At 47.4% G+C, this 13,889-nt stretch overlaps 1 protein-coding gene across 3 annotated transcripts in view; it reads left to right on the top strand.

The window, feature by feature from the left end:
* The first annotated feature begins 456 nt into the window (after nt 1-456).
* Nucleotides 457-13,889, top strand: part of CUEDC1 (CUE domain containing 1) — an 87,102-nt gene continuing 73,669 nt past the window's right edge. For 2 of the 3 annotated variants that reach the window (XM_053567674.1, XM_053567673.1), the window contains exon 1: nt 457-592. The gene's annotated coding sequence lies outside the window, so the exon portion shown is untranslated. The remainder of the gene's footprint in view (nt 593-13,889) is intronic. The other variant, XM_053567672.1, reaches the window with a different exon arrangement.

Below are 13,889 nucleotides of genomic sequence, written 5' to 3' on the forward strand. Positions count from 1 at the left end.
TTCCAAGCCCCAGACGTGCGTCCACATTGCACCCCCACCCTGGGTTCCTGGCACATATTTGTAACCTGTGCGTGTAGCTGTGCTCTCAGGCTCCCCTCTGAGTCTAGGAGGTCTCCCCGGCTGGCGTTGTTCCCCGTACGGGAGGGGCAGGACACTCCGCACCCCGCTCTGCTCAGGAGACCTCCTGCCCGCAAGCTGGGGAGTCATTGCAGCTCCGGGGGTGACACCCGAGGGATTTTCCCAGTCTTCATCCCTCACCACCGCGTTGGCTTCCGGACCCCCATTCCCGCTTTCCTCCTCTCTAGAAAGAGGTCGGGGACCCGGAGAGGGTCTGGGGGCGCCGCAGCCTGGCCCCCGCCCCGCCCGCAGCCCCACTCCTCCCCGCCGGCAGCCGTGCAGGGACAGCTGCATTTCTCGCCGCCCGCCGCTAGGAAGCTCGCCTCGCCTCGCATTCTCCGCCTCCCCGCGCCCCGCCGCGCCGCCGCGCCGCCAAGCCGGGCCCGCCGCCGCCGCTGCCGCGGGATCGCGCCCCTCCCCCGCCCGGCCCGGCCCCTCCGGCCCGCGGGGAGCGGACGCGCGTGGCGGCTGCCGGGTAAGACCTCCTGTGCTCCCCGCCGCTGCAGCCCGGCCCGCCGCGGACACCGCCGGCGCCCAGCGCGCGGTCCCGGCCCCGACTCGGGGCCCCACCTTCTTGGGACCCATCGCCCCTCGGTCACCGGGAGGGTCGGGCGGTCGCGAGTTTGATTCCCGGGGCTGTCGCCACGGCTCCCTGGGAGCCCGCGCCGCCCTGGACGCGCGCCGCTCGTCCTGGCCCGCCCTTCCTTCCGAGCCCCCGCCTCATCCCAGGCCCCGGGCGCGGGGGCTATGCGGACATCTGGGGCTGGGAGCGGGGCGCGCGGTGAGTGGGGTGGTCGCGGGCCGACACCGCTGTGGGGGGACGCGAGGCCTCCCCGGGCCGGCGCCGCCTGCGTCCCCTCTCCCGCGGCTCCCACTTTTGTGTGGGCGCCCCTCCGTGTTGTGCTGGGGCTTAGGGGCGCTGGGTGGGCGGGACGGCAGGCGGGGGCGCCTGCTGGGAGCAGGGCTCCTTTCCGGGAGAAGGGAGCTTCGCTTCCAGCCTCCGCCGAGGTCACAGGTCGGCTCAGCCTTTTCTGGTCCCACCTCGTCCCCTGGGAGGTACATCTCCAGGCGGCTTGGCCAGGGAAAGTTGGGAACGCACTGTCTCCGCCCCTGCTCCCCCGCCCAGCCGGCTCCGGAGCCCTGGGCTTCAGCTCCAGGGGGCTGGCGTTTGCGGGTATTCATTCTGCCCTGGTCATTTTCTCGGCTGTATGGTTGCCTTACACCCAGCACTGATTTGCCCATTTCTTTTACCCTTAAAAAAAGTTTTGGCTCCCAGAAATGTGTACTGATATTAAATTCCTGGGAGGGAATTTAACGGGAAGGAGGTTTTAGATTTTCCCTTTCTCGGTGTAAGTGTAGGGTGAGGGGACTCCCCGACAGTTTAGAAACAAGATGTCCTAGAAGTGATTCAGGGTACAAGAAGATCATCGCGCTCCCCACCTGAACCTCCCGCAGCAGCGCCATGAGTCTGGGGGAACGAGCCTCCTCCTGAGTTACCTTGCAGCACCCTGGGCCACCTGGCATAGGGGAGAGGACTCAGGAGATATTCTGGGCTTTCCCACCCCTTTTCTTTGCAGCCTGGGTGGAGTTAGTCTGGTGACCCTGAAAGAAGTGAGGGGCACTGGGAGTTCCTCTGACGGAGGAAGTCCTCTCCCGTGAGATTTGGCTCCCTCTAGATCAAGTGTGAAGCTGGGCCCTCTCTGTGGTTGGGGGTTGGTACTCTTGGGACCTTGACTTCAGTGGCGGGCGGCACCTCCAAATGGAGAGATACTGCTGGAGAAACTGGGCTTAAATCACAAGGAAGCTGGAGGGTGTGTGCAGGAGGTTTGAGTTAGAAACTCCCCCGCCCACTTTCTGCAGCTGGAAGGATCGTATCAGGAGACAAGGGAACAAGGTGCACTGCGGACTGAGCCCACCTTGAATAGAAGAGACACCCTAGACAGCTATGGTGGTCCAGGGATGTTAAGATGACTAGGGTGGGACTTGGGGGCCAGAGGCTGGGGTTGAGAATCTGGTGTAAGCTCTAACTCCTCTCCACCCAAAATACACATGTGCAAGGACACACTCGGATTTAATATTAGAGGGTTAATGCACCCCATTGGAACTAGGACCCTCTTAGCAACTTTAATATGTGGTCTAGCCTGGATCATTCAGAACAGTTCCCTCCTCTGTGGCTGGTCAGTGAATAATCCTAGAGTGCAAAGAGCAGACCTCTTGTAAGGTCTTTTCTCATGACCTTTCCATGCAACTTCGGGCTTGTGGCCATGAAGACCTAAAAACTCTGGACCAGATCTCAGCCCCCTACAGCTAAATAGAGGGTGGGAGCAGATGAAGTGGCCCTTCTCCAGGGACCGATTTTGCTGTCTGGGTGGTGGGGAGATCTTGGACACCTGGCTGGGATCCACTGGGCTATTGAATTAGAGGTCAATAAGGGGGTTTGGATAGGGTGGATATTATGGTGTTTCAGCTAGGTATGGGAGCCAGGCACTTTAAGAGCCCTAGCTCATTCTTGGGGAAATGGGGTTGAAGTGCTTTAGTGGAGAATGTAAGTGTGGAAGAAAGACTTCTTTTGAGCAGGCCTTGGGACAGAACTGTCCAAGGCCACAATCTGGGTACTATAGGTTTCTTAGATCCCTCTGGACTTTTTGTTTGTTACAAAGTCTCACTCTGTTACCCAGGCTAGAGTGCCATGGTCTCCATCTAGCTTACAGCAACCCCAAACTCCTGGGCTCAAGTTATTCTCCTGCCTCAGAGGGTGGCCAGAGGGCTGGCTGTCACCATCCCTAGTGCAGCCTGGAAGAGGCCTGGCTTGCCTTTTTTTTCTTACCAGTAGCTTACTGAGCCCTGGGTTGCAACACAGATGTTTATGGTGTCTACACTTAGTAAGAGCCTTTAGGAGGATCTGGCATTTGTGACTTCTCCACCTCTGTATTAAGAAGCCTTCCTTATGTTCAAGTCCCCCCGAGACAACTGTAGCTCTTGGGGATTTCTCTTTCTTTAACTGGTGAGCACAGGGTTTGGTGTATAACACCCTTCACACTATTTCTTCTTTTGGAGTTTCCTACATTTACTCTGGTCTGGCAATAAGCACAGAGCCAGGAGTATTCTAGAGCCTTCGGCACAGGACCTGGATGTCAGACAGGTGTCACCTCTGACTATGCAAAGTGACCTGAAGTAGTTGGTGCCTGTGTTTTGATGGCTCTTACACTTATGGGAAATAAGAGGCATAAAGGACCTTGGAGACCCTTAAATGATGTGGTCCAGCAGTTCTGACTTGGGACCTGGAAGTTGTCTTGGTGTCATGCAAAGGTCCTGTGGTCACTTTCCCCAGGGGCCGGGAGTTGTCTGTCTGCTGTGGCCCTAGCTGCCACGGGTTGGTAAGTTTAGGATGCTAGTCGTGTTAGCTCACTCATTGCTTGTCTGATCTCCTCTGCTTCCAGCCTCCCAGTAAGTACCTCTGACGTGTTAGCAATAATAAGGGATTCCAAAAGCTAGCTAAAGTTCTTATCTTTAAAACTAGTCATAAAAGACAAATGTGATGACAATGCTTATAAACATAAACTCCCTTCTCATAAAATGTGACCATTTCATTGTTCTTTCCTTTTTTTTTTTCTTTTTTTTTGATACAGAGTTTCACTTTGTTGTCCAGGCTAGGTTTCAGCCTAGCTTACAGCAACCTCACACTCTTGGGCTCAAATGATCTTCCTGCCTTGGACTCCCAAGTAGCTGGGACTACAGGTGCCCAACACCAAGTCTGGCTAATTTTTCTATTTTTAGTAGAGATGGGGTCTCACTCTTACTCAGGCTAGTCTCTAGCTCCTGAGCTCAAGCAATCCTCCTGCTTTGGCCTCCCAGAGTGCTAGGATTACAGGCATGAGCCACCACACCTGGCATTTCGTTTCTATTATGGTGCCATCAAGAGTCTTTGAGGAATTGTTGATGAGATAAAAAAAAACAAACAAACAAACAAAAAAAAACCTCCGCTGGTCTAACTTCCAACCCCAGGAAGCAATCTAGCTGTTTTATGTCCATTTTCCATCATGGCTTAGTGGTTCAGAGTGAGGATCTGAAGGTAGGCATCCCAGGTAGGCCCCCCTATTGTACTTTAAGACTTTGTAGGTGCCTCAGTTTCTCCTTTTTAGAAAGAGTTGAAACAGGTCTAACATATATGCTAGACAAATAGAAAGTGTTCATTAGATAGAAACTATGATTATTATTATTGCACATGAGTGCAAAAGTTCCAAGGAAAATCTTTGGTAAAAACTATAGAGGCTGTGGGAGGTGCCTGTGGCTCAGTGAGTAGGGCGCTGGCCCCATATACCAAGGGTGGTGGGTTCAAACCCGGCCCTGGCCAAACTGCGACAACAACAACAGAAAGAAAAAAAATGGCCAGGCGTTGTGGCGGGTGCCTGTAGTCCCAGCTACTCGGGAGGCTAAGACAAGAGAATCGCCTAAGCCCAAGAGCTGGAGGTTGCTGTGAGCTATGACACCATAGCACTCCACCGAGGGTGACAAAGTGAGATTCTGTCTTAAAAACAAAACAAAAAAAAATTATAGAGGCTGGGTGCGGTGGCTCACACCTGTAATCTCAGCACTTGGGATCTGAGGCGGTTAGATTGCCTGAGCTCACAGGTTCAAGACCAGCCTGAGCCAGAGTGAGAACCTGTCTCTAAAAAATAGCTGGGCATTGTGGAGGGTGCCTGTAGTCCCAGCTACTTGGGAGGCTGAGGCAAGAGAATCACTTGAACATAAGAGTTTGAAGTCGCTGTGAGCTGAGACACCATGGGCACTCTACCATCCGTGACCAAGTGAGACTCTTGTCTCTTAAAAAAAAAAAAAAAACTATAGGGGTTGAGGCTGGCTTTTGGAAGGGTGAAAGTGTGTAGAGTGAAGATGTAGAATTGTGAATAGAGGCGACTACACAGTGGGGTTGGGCTGGCTGAAATGTCAGGGCTGACAGCTAAGCATAGTTGGGGGCAGAATGACTCAGCATTTGTAGCCCTGCTGTAAGACCAACTCTTCTCTGGTTTCTTTGGAAAATTTCCCCTATAAGCTGGGGGTAGGGGTGTGGTGCATAATCATTGGGGAAGGTTGGATGGCTTTTTGTGTTAGTACCAGTAAAACTGGTCCAGAGGAGTGAGCAAAGGGGGCCCTGGGGGAAGGAAGCCTGTGAAGGGGATGGGGCAGGTCCTATGGGGTCCAGAGCAGAAGCTTTGGGGCCAGGCCCAGACTCCTGTGAAGGCATGGACTTAGGAAATAATGATAACAAGCACTTACTTGTGGTCAGACCACTTGCGATGGGTTAGAGCCTGTTCCAAGTACTTCACATGGATTAGTTTGTTTAATCCTCATGAGACCCTATGAGATGCTATATCCATTTTTCAGGTGAAGAAACAGAGACATTAAGAGTTCAGATAACTTGCCCAAGATCACACAACTAGAAAGTGGCAGAGCATGGATTTGAATTCAGGAAGCCTGGCTGCAGGCTCACACCCTTATAGACATTCTCGGGGAGACCCTTAATGAGCTGGGAGGGGCTGTGTGTGGGATGGGGAGAGTGGGGCAGGGCGGCTGAAAGGTTTGTGTGTTGCTGGAAAGGCAGCCAGAGCAGTGTCCAGGCCTGGCAGGAACATGCCTGCAAATTTCAGTTCAATGCAGTCTGCTGCAAACCGCCGGCCAAGTACCAGACGCTTTGCTGGGGACTGATCTGGAGCACAAAGGCACAGCCCTGCCCTCAAGATGCCTCCAGTCTAGTAACTCAGAGACTAACATGTCAGCCTAGAATTGCAATTGCCATGGCAAATGCTGCAATAGGACAGAGCACTCGTGAAGGGGAGTGCTTTGCCAGCCAGAAGAGGATTCAGGGCAGGGAAGGTTTCCTGGAGAAGGATCCACTTGAGCTGAGGCAATGTAAAGGTGGCTGCTGTCTCCAGGGCTTTTCTCCACTTTTATTGATACAATATTTTACATATTTATGGGATACATGTGAGTATTTTTTATATGCATAAAACGTGTAGTGATCAAGCCAGGGCATTTGGGGTATCCACTCCCTTGAGTATTTATAATTTCTGGTGTGGGAGAACATTTCAAGTCCTCTCTTTTAGCTACTTTGAAATATATGATACATTATTTTGAACTCTAGTCACCCTAGTCTGCTATGGAAACTTAGAACTTATTTCTTCTATCTAACTGTAAGTTCGTAATTGTTCACCAACCTCTCTTCACTTCCCTCACACTCTTCCCAGCCTCTGGTATCTATCCTTCTATTCTCTATCTTGAAATCAGTTTTTTTAGCTCCTACATATATGTGAGAATGCTTGCAGTGTTTGTCTTTCTGTACTTGCATTTTATTTAACATAATGACCTCTGATTCTATCCATGTTGTTGCAAATGACATGATTTTATTCTTTTTTATGGCCAAATAGTATTCCATTGTGCCTATATGCCACATTTTCTTTATTAATTCATCTGTTGATGGGCACTTAGGCTGATTCCTTATCTTTCTAGTGTGAATAGTGCTGCAGTAAACAAGCGAGTTCAGATATCTCTTTGATACACTGATTTGTTTTTCTTTTTTTTTTTTTGAGACAGTCTCATTTTGTCACCCTTGGTGTGCTGTAGCATCATAGCTCACAGCCACCTCAAACTCTTGGGCTCAAGTGATTCTCTTGCCTCAGCCTCCTGAGTAGCTGGGACTACAGCTGCCTGCCACAATGCCCAGCTATTTTTAGATATGGGGTCTCACTCTAGCTCAGTCTGATCTTGAACTCCTGAGCTCAAAGGATCCAACCACCTTGGCCTACCAGAGTGCTGGGATTACAGGCATGAGCCACCACGCCCAGCCTCTCATTGTAGTTTTGATTTGAAATTTTCTGATAATTAGTGATGTTGAACATTTTTCATATGCCTGTTGGCCATTTGTATGTCTTCTTTTGAGAATTATCTTTTCATATCCTTTGCCTACTTTTTAGTAGGGTTATTTGGGGGTTTTTATTTTGTTGTTGTTGAGTTCTTTGAGTTCCTTATTTCTAGGTATTAATCCCTGGCTGGCTGAATAATTTGCAAATATTTTGTCCCATTCTATAGGTTGTTTCTTCACTGTGTTGATTATTTCCTTGACTGTGCAGAAGCTTTTTAGTTCAGTGTAGTTTTATTTGTCAATTTTTGTTTTAATTGCCCATACTGTTGAGGTCTCAACCGTAAAATTTTTACCTAGACCAATATCCCAAAGTGTTTGCCTTGTTTTCTTGTAGTAGTTTCAGGTCTTATATTTAAGTCTTTAATCCATCTTGAATTGATTTTTGTACATGGCGAGAGATAAGGGTCTAGTTTTGTTCTGTGTACGGATATCCAATTTTCCCAGCACCCTTTATGGAAGAGGATGTCCTTTTCCCAGTCTATGTTCTTGGTGCCTTTGTTGAAAATTAGTTGGCTGTAAATATGTAGATTTATTTCTGGATTCTGGATTGTTTCACTGGTGTGTAGGTCTGTTTTTATACCAATGTCATGCTGTTTTGGTTACTATAGTCTTGTAATATACACGTATTTGGAGGTCCAGTAGCTTGATGCCTCCAGCTTTATTCTTTTTGCTCAGGATTGCTTTGGCTTTTCTTTTCTTTTCCTTTCCTTTCCTTTCTTTTTTTTTTGAGACAGAGCCTCTAACTGTCTCCCTGGGTAGAGTGCCTTAGCATCACAGCTCACAGCAACCTCAACTCCTGGGTTCAAGTGATTCTCCTGCCTCCGCCTCCCAAGTAGCTGGGACTACAGGCACCTGCCACAATGCCCGGCTATTTTTTGTTTGTTTCTTTTTTACCTATTCTTAGGTACACAACATACTATTTAGTTATATTTCAGTTTTGAACTTCATACAAATGGAATTCCTGCTTTATGCATTCTGTTGACTTGCTTTTTTGGTTCAACACAAATTTTGAAATGATCCATGTTGATGCTTTGGACTTTAGTTTATTTGTGTTGCTGCTGCAAAAAGTTCCATTGTGTGTACACCAAACCCTTTAAATCTGTTCTACAGTTGGTACACACTTGAGTTATTTTCAGGATATTATGAACATAGCTGCACTTTTGTCTTGGTGCACCTATACGAGAATTTCTTTAAGATATACACCTGTCACTCTGTCATAGCATATGTGCAAATGAAATTGGATAAGGCCAAACCATTTTGTAAAGTCATGGCTGTACCACTTTAAGCTTCTTCCGGAAAGAAGATTTTCCCCTCTTCCACACCTTTACCTACTTTTACTACTTTTAGAGTTCCTAATTTTTGCCAATCTGGTGAGTATGAAATTGTTATTTCAATTTGAATTTCTCTTATTTCTAATGACTATGAGCATGATTTTAAATGTTGTCTCGGTATCTGTTCTTCCTCTACCATGAAAGACACACTTAGTCTTTCCCCATATTCTACAAGTTCTCTTTTTCTTATTGATCCCAAGGAATTCTTTATCTATTTTGTATAATAACCTTTTGTGTTATATGTATTACAGGGAACTATTTTGTGGAGTTTTTTTACTCTATAAGGTCCTTCAGTGAACCAACTTTCTTAATTTTATTTTTTATTGTTAAATCATAGCTGTGTACATTAGTGCAATCAAGGGGTACAATGTGCTGGTTTCATATACAATCTGAAATATTCTCATCAAACTGTTCAATGTAGCCTTCATGACATTTTCTTTTTATTTATTTATTTATTTTATTTTTTTTTGGTAGAGACAGAGTCTCACTGTACCGCCCTCAGGTAGAGTGCCATGACATTACACGGCTCACAGCAACCTCTAACTCTTGGGCTTACGTGATTCTCTTGCCTCAGCCTCCCGAGCAGCTGGGACTACAGGCGCCCACCACAACGCCCGGCTATTTTTTTGTTGCAGTTTGGCTGGGGCTGGGTTTTAACCTGCTACCCTCGGCATATGGGGCTGGCACCCTACTCACTGAGCCACAGGCGCCGCCTTCATGACATTTTCTTAGTTACTGTATGTAGACATTTGTATTCTGCCTTTGGTAAGTTTCACCTGTACCCATTCTAAGATGCACCGTAGGTGTGGTCCCACCCATTACCCTCCCTCCACCCTAACCTCCCCGCTCCCTTCCCCTTCCTTGGCCCTTTGCTCATAGTCTTGTGCTATAGTTGGGTTATAGCTTCATGTGAAAGCTATAATTTAGCTTCATAGTAGGGCTGAGTACATTGGATACTTTTTCTTCCATTCCTGAGATACTTTGCTAAGAAGAATATGTTCCAGCTCCATCCATGTGAACATGAAAGAGGTAAAGTCTCCATCTTTCTTTAAGAGTGCATAGTATTCCATGGTATACATGTACCACAATTTGCTAGTCCATTCGTGGGTCAATGGGCACTTGGGCTTCTTCCATGACTTAGCAATTATGAATTGGGATGCAATGAACATTCTGGTACAGATGTTTTTGTTATATTGTAATTTTTGGTCTTCTGGGTATAAACCTAGTAAAGGAATTATAGGATCAAATGGCAGGTCTATTTTTAGGTCTCTAAGTATTCTCCAAACATCCTTCCAGAAGGAACGTATTAGTGTGCATTCCCACCAGCAGTGTAGAAGTGTGCCCTTTTCCCTACATCCACACCAACATCTCTGGATTTGGGATTTTGTAATGTGGGCTACTCTTACTGGTGTTAGGTAATATCTCAAAGTAGTTTTGATGTGCATTTCTCTGATGATTAAAGATGATGAGCTTTTTTTCATGTGTTTGTAGATCGTGCGTCTGTCTTCTTTAGAGAAGTTTCTCTTCAAGTCCCTTGTCCACCCTGAGATGGGATCACGTGTTCTTTTCTTCCTAATATGTTTGAGTTCTCTGTGGATTCTGGTTATTAGACCGGCTATTTTTTGGTTGCAGCTGTCATTGTGGTTTGGCAGGCTCAAGCTGGATTCGAACCTGCCAGCTCAGGTGTATGTGGCTGGCGCCTTAGCCGTTTGAGCCACAGGCGCCAAGCCAACCTTTCCTTTCTTTTCTTTTCTTTCTTTTTCTTTTTTTTTTTTTGAGACAGAGTCTCTCTATGTTGCCCTTGATAGAATACCATGGCATCACAGCTCACAGCAACCTCCGACTCCTGGGCTTAAGCGATTCTCTTGCCTCAGCTTCCCAAGTAGCTGGGACTACAGGGGCCCGCCACAATACCTGGCTATTTTTGTTGTAGTTGTCATTGTTGTTTAGCTGGCCTGGGCTGGGCTGGAACCCACCAGCCTTGGTGTATGTGGCTGGCGCTATGGGTGCCGAGCCTGCTTTGGCTTTGGCTTTTCTGTCTCTCTCTTTTTTTTTTGGTTCCACATGAATTTTAGGATTGTTTTTTCTATTTCTGTGAAAAATGACAGTGATATTTTGTTAGACATAGCATTGACTTTGTATATTGCTTCGGGCAGTCTCCTGGGCTTTGGATATGGCCATGGGAAAACCTGGCTCTTGCACTTTGTGAACTCTGAGTAGAGTGGCACCCTTGTCATGGTGAGGCAGGAACTGGGCAGTGTGGTTGGCCTTCTTGATACTTTGTGGTTTTTAATAGCTGTCTCCTCCTGTAATGCCTGCAGTGAACAAGCTGAAGAAAAATAACAGTCTCGTAAGAGTTACGGTGATTCACTCTTGTCTCTCCGAACTTAGAAACAGAACCAGAGGCAAATGAATTTCAGCTGCAGAGGAAGGACTCTCGTAAGGCATGAGGAAGACATGCCTGATAGGATGTGTGATGTGAAAAAAAGACTCATAGGAGCTGAGGGGAATGGCCTCCCCTGAAGGTCATTAGAAATGGGAACAAGTTTCATTTGTCTTTGTGGTTTAAGAGGTTTCATCTAGAGACAGGAAGACGAAGTAGAGGCCCCTAGAGATCCATTTCAGCTGCAGAATAGGAGGATAAAAAGAGCTGGAATTTTTGAGGTAGAAGATTGCTTGAATTTGGCCTAACCTCTTCTTTTACTGTCGGAGTGATTGAAGAATGCCCAGTAACACTGAGCCGCTTACCCATTAATTAGTGAGCTAAGGCAAAAATTGTATCTTCCCAACAGCTGGGGCCCTTCCCCTGCAGGGATCCCAGTCAGCAGAGGTGCTCAATGGGGGTGATCTGCAGCCCTGAAGGATGGAGTCCACGCCTTGTGAGAAGAGCTGCCGGGAACCTGGAAGTGGTGGGACATTCCACTGGGTATGGGCATACAGAAAGCATTAGCCCCCATTCACAAGACCTTTCTGAGAGTGGCACTCTCAGTTAGAGCTAGCAGTTCACCCTCCTGGTCTAGCACCTAGAGAGTTTTAGTTGTACGTAGGAGGCCCTCAGTAAACTTTGTTGAATGAATGACTAACAGATAATCCAAAAGTGACTTTGACCATGCACTTGTTGGGCAGGTGCTCTTATCCTTCTGATTCTGTTTTGGTTAAGCTCGCAGTAGGATCATTTTCTAAGACCACCCAGCCATAAAGAAAGGCATCCACATGTGTGCAGGGGGCAAGTGTAAGAGGAACAACAAAGCACAGTTTAGAATCTTTCTCAAAATGTATAATTGCTTGAAAGATCACAGAAGACTGACATCATGTTGCTTTTTTGTTTTCTTTTTTGTTTTAAGCACAAAGTAGAACCTTCATGTTTCAAGTTTAGGGAAAATACATCGTATAACAATTTCAACTGCAGTCAGTGAGATGGCTGCAGAGATCTCAGAAGGGAACAAGGCTTGCTCTCCGAAGGGAATCTGATTAAGAATGAACCAATTTACTAATAAACTCATTGGAAAAAAAAAAAAAAAGAACCCATTATGGGCTGGGTTCACCTATAATCCTAGCGCTCTGGAAGGCCGGGGGAGGAGGGTGGATCCCTTGAGCGCAGGAGTTTGAGACGAGTTACCTGTCTCTACAACAAAAATAGGAAAATTAGCCGGGCATTGTGGCAGGTGCCTGTAGTCCCAGCTGCTTGGGAGGCTGAGGCAAGAGGACAGCTTAGACCCAGGAGTCCGAGGTTGCTGTCAGCTATGACGCTAGGGCAATCAGCTTCAGATAAGACTGTCTCAAAAAAAGAAAAGCAATTGCATTTATAATTGCATCAGAAAGAATAAAATACTTAGGAATAAACTTTAATTATGGATATGAACGAAATAGGAGTGGATGCTGGACAATAAGTTTAAAATGCTGAGAGGTGAACTTTAGCTCCTGGGGTGAATTTAAATTGACTTGTGCAAATTAGAGAGAATTAGCAGGAGAAAGCATTATGGTGTGAACTTTTGCTTCCTTTTCTAACCCCATATTTCCCTTTTCATTAAGAAAGCATTGGGTTCTAGGAGGGCATCTGCAAAGCTTTGTTTTTTTCCAGTGACTAGCAAAGTGGATGTGGAGCTGTGTCAAGGGAAGATGCTGTGTGGTCATGTAGGGTGATCAGGCCAGGAAATGATTTCACTTAGTTCAGGCCTGAGATTAGTTTCGGTTTCAGGCAGTACCAGGCGCTGAGAGAGAGCTAGTGAGCATGAGGGGAGGGGTCAGCTGGGAGAGTCTCACTATTGGCTATGTGGCCAGCCACAAAGTAAGTGCATAGGGACCTCCCCTGTTGAACAGGGAGAGGAAGAAGATGAATCAGAGAGGGAATTGGGGAAGGTGTGGAGACCGAGTGTGTATGTCTGGACTGGGATGGGTGGTGGAGGGGAGGAGGGAGCAGATGAAGATAACAGATGTGCCTAGCACAGAACCCAGGGAAGGAGGTGATAGGAGGGAGGTCTTAAATCACAGGTTACCTTGACCCAGTGCGGTGGCTCACGTATGTAATTCCAGCACTTTGGCAGGCCAAGGTGGAAGCATTGTTTGAGGTTAGGAGTTTGGGACCAGATCTGTCTTTAAATGAGGAAAGTTAGCCAGGCCTGGTGGTGTGTGCCTGTAGTCCCAGCTACTTGGGAGATGGAGGCAAGAGGATCGCTTGAGACCAGGAGTTTGAGGTTGCTGTGGGCTATGATGACACCATTGCCTTCTAGCCTGGGTGGACAGAGTGAGACCCTATCTCAAAACCAAAACGGAGGGTGGCGCCTGTGGCTCAGTGAGTAGGGCGCTGGCCCCATATACCGAGGGTGATGGGTTCAAGCCCAGCCCCGGCCAAACTGCAACAAAAAAATAGCCGGGCGTTGTGGCGGGCGCCTGTAGTCCCAGCTGCTCTGGAGGCTGAGGCGAGAGAATTGCGTAAGCCCAAGAGCTGGAGGTTGCTGTGAGCCGTGTGACGCCACGGCACTCTACCCTCGGGCGGTACAGTGAGACTCTGTCTCTACAAAAAAAAAAAAAAAAAAAGCCAAAATGGAAACAAAAAACAAAACAAAAAATCACAAAAAAATGTAGATTATCCGTGCAAAAATGAATTGTCCATGATGGATAGACTTGAGAGGAAAGGGAAATGTTAAGTATTCATAAGGTCCATATGTATCTTGCGCTGGTATCTTTGTTACTAGACCCTGCTGTGTAGTTTTCTTTCTTTCTTTCTTTCTTTCTCTCTCTCTCTCTCTCTCTCTCTCTCTCTTTCTTTCCGAGACAGAGTCTCACTCTGTTGCTCAGGTTGGAGTGCAGTGATGCGATCATAATTCTGTAACCCTCAAACTCCTGGCCTCAAGTGATCCTCCTGCCTCATCCTTCAGAGTAGCTGAGACCATAGGTGCACACCACCATGCCTGGCTGATTTCTCTCTCTCTTGAGTTATGATGCACTGACTGAACCTCCAATTCTCATTTCTTCTTCTTCCTTTTTTTTTTTTTTTTGAGACAGAGTCTCACTATGTCACC

This window comes from Nycticebus coucang, chromosome 18 (genome assembly GCF_027406575.1).
Source record: "Nycticebus coucang isolate mNycCou1 chromosome 18, mNycCou1.pri, whole genome shotgun sequence".
Classification (NCBI taxonomy): Eukaryota; Metazoa; Chordata; class Mammalia; order Primates; family Lorisidae; genus Nycticebus; species Nycticebus coucang.